Consider the following 3357-nt stretch of genomic DNA (forward strand, 5'->3'; position numbering starts at 1 on the left):
GGACAGTGAAACAAACTTAGAACGTTTGAATTTTTCGAAAGAAGAATTTAGCAAAGAAAATGGTAGAATGGAGTTTAAAAGGACTTTTTTACCAAATGGTGTTGAAACGTATGCTTTTATTTTTATATGTATTATTTTAAAAAAGTCATTTTATTTTGGGATGTCCAAATGAAAGTGCCTATAATGAAATTTTCTACTTTCGTGTCGGTGACTCTTTATCTTCTTCCAATGGAAATTGCAGTTCGCCACGATGCAAAGACCAAGATTCAATTGGAATGATAACTTGTGCTAAGAAATAATTTTGTAGGAGGGTTTTGGTACAACAGTTGTTATAGAACAAACCCCACTGGTCACTATTTGTGGGAGAAAGAGGGTGCAGTAATGGAAACTGGAGCCACCTGGTACCACTGGAAGAACAGCTATAATTCTCTGAAGTCCATCACCATGAAGATCAAACGTATGAAGTAGAGCAGGAGTTTCTATCATTTATATGTGCTTCACTGCAGCTTGTGCGCATATCCTCATATCCATTTTATGCATACATGTGGATATTTCTTAAAATATGGTGACAAACATGTCCCTTGACTTTTCGTGATGAAAAATATTTCAAAAGGTCAAGAAACCTCAAATATGAAATAGTTTCACTCATAATGTCTTATATAAAAATATAGATAAAAAATAATTTGACTACTGTAAAATCCTTTGCTCTCTTAAATAAAAATGTGTTGAAATTGGGTTCCCGACTCCATTTCTTTATGCTCTTCTGCACCAGCAAAACCTCTGTGTCCCACTGCAGCAGCTGGAATTAAATCTGGTCTGAAACAATGTTTATTATCAAAATGTTGTTGTGGTTGCTTTGTATTTTATTTACCAACTAGGTTTCATATATGAATTAAGAAAATAGTTTATTATGTAAAAACAATGATAATGTAAAAGAGTACAAGCCAGGATTATTCTAAAATGCAGAAAACCAAGTTTAAATAATTAGGCAATGCAAGTTTATTTATATAGCACATTTCATACACAGTGGTAATTCAAAGTGCTTTGACATTGAAGAATAGAAAATAATACTTTTAAAAGGATTTAAAAATTGATTAAAAAAGAACTCATAAAATGATTTAGAAATTGATTTAAAATGAATTTAAAACAGTTAAAAATAGAAAATGATTATAGATGAAATATAGTGCAATCAGTTTGGATGTAGCACAGTGCTCATTCAATAAACGCACAGCTAAACAGATGAGTTTTGAGTCTGGATTTAAATGTGGCTAATGTTTTAGCACATCTGATCTCTTCTGGAAGCTGATTCCAGCTGCGGGTGGCATAATAACTAAAAACTTGGTATTTCTAACTGGCTATCCTTATGATCTGAGTGCTTTGTTTGGTTTATATTCAGTGAGCATATCTGCAGTGTATTTAGGTCCTAGGCCACTGAGTGATTTTTAAACGAGTAAAACTACTTTAAAATCAATCCTAAATGTAACTAGTTTGTTCATTACTTTTAGGGAACCTTGCCAGAACATTTCCTGTTAGCTGGGAAGCAGTAAACTATACTCCTAGGCCCTGTTTACTCTAGTGCACTAGAATGAAAACGATCCTCATCTACACTGGTGTTTCCGCTGCGTTTCAGAAACGATCTCCATTTACACTACACAACCTTAAACGCAATCATGCAGGTACAGCCATAGATATGTATAGGTAGGTTCCCTATTATTTAGATCCCGGACGCTGCCTACATGCTTGACTCTGACTTGACTTCAACTTCATTAATCCCTGAAGGAAATTTAGATGTCACAAGCAGCAGCACAACCACACAAGGAATAAATTAAAACAACTTGGAGCGATCGAATGGGGAATCACGTATACGGGTACAACAATGCCATCGATGTTATTGTTTACACGGTCAATACCGCTGATATGCTGAGTTTAATGTGGGCAGCAAACACCATTGTTTTCAAAGTCTCCTCGCTGGTCCATTTACACTGAAACACAACCCCGGAGTTTTCTAAACTTAAACAGGGTCTGCAGCGTTTTCAAAAGTCTCAGTTTTCGAGGGTCGAAAATGCCGGAGTAGTGTAAATGATAGGTGTAACCGTAGCAAAAGTTTCACTAGTGAAAACGGGGCCTTAAAAACCAGAACTTGCAGTAGAGTTGTCAAATGTTTAGAAAAACTCTGAATAAATATTAAGTAAAAGTGTTTTTATAGTAGTGCATTTACTTTAATCAGTTTTGTGTATTTCTCATTTGCCATTATTAAATTGCATTGTATAAGCCATATCTCTGCTGCTTATATCAGTAGTACAAAGTTTTCTGGTGCCAGGGGATTTGGCGGGTAAAGGACAGCGAAATCAACAACTTTCCTTCTGTCACAACTGACCCATGACTCGCTGAAAAATGATCAAGATAGTCTTACCATCGCTAGATCGCTGGCATGATGAACTTGAAGCACAACAATGACTCCACTTTTTTACAACAGATGTTTTGGAATTCTTCCAGTGTCATGAAATTTTGACCTTTTGACCTAATGTCCAAGCAGCACTAGGTGAACTTCAGTCATGAATTAACTACTGAAAATACGTTAGGTCTATTTAACAGAAACACAGCAGATCAGTGCTGCATTTCCCAAAGCATTGTAAGCTTAAATACCCAAAATACCAATTTAAACACTAACCTATACCTTAGGGATGCACCGATACCACTTTTTCCAGTACTCGCCCGATACCGATACTTTTATTTTTGGTACTTGCCGATACCGAAAATCGATACCGATATATTTTTATTGCATTTGTACATTTTAAAAATATTGGGTACAGAAACCAAAAAGAGTATAATTTAGCTGGTTAACTTAATTTATTAAATACATTCAAACCAAAATTTATTCAGACACCTTCAACATTTCACATTATCACAGCTTATTCTCCTATAGTTTAGAAGATGGTAATAAAATATGAAAAGAACTCATAGGTTAAACTGTGTCAGAACAAATTCATCGTGATAATGTTAGATAACTTCGAATGAAAGGTATGAAAATGGACTACAATCAACCCAAAATTAATTCAGACAACAGCTGCTAGTATGACAGTATTTACACAACTATCAATACTTAGTCGGGAAACCCTTATGAAGCAGATTAGTCTCAAATATAATTCACGCAAAAACATGATTCACACATGCATAGACACTTCACATGCATGAAACCTAATTCACGCATTAATACAAAAAAAAATTCAAGCGCGTGAAAAATATATATTCACAAAAAAGCACCACATGCTAAAATAAAATTATATATTCATAAAATACATTTCCCACAAAATGCAAACACACCAGATATACAACTGTGCACAAAAACCTTGAATA

The 3357-nt window shown here is 34.6% G+C and overlaps 2 protein-coding genes across 15 annotated transcripts in view; both read left to right on the plus strand.

Annotated features, from left to right (window-relative positions):
- LOC109067214 overlaps nucleotides 1-3357 on the plus strand; it is a 280709-nt gene that overhangs the window by 81080 nt on the left and 196272 nt on the right. The window lies entirely within an intron of this gene.
- Nucleotides 1-3357, plus strand: part of LOC109066557 (tenascin-N-like) — an 11090-nt gene that overhangs the window by 665 nt on the left and 7068 nt on the right. The window lies entirely within an intron of this gene.

Source organism: Cyprinus carpio, chromosome B14, assembly GCF_018340385.1.
Source record: "Cyprinus carpio isolate SPL01 chromosome B14, ASM1834038v1, whole genome shotgun sequence".
NCBI classification, from domain to species: Eukaryota; Metazoa; Chordata; class Actinopteri; order Cypriniformes; family Cyprinidae; genus Cyprinus; species Cyprinus carpio.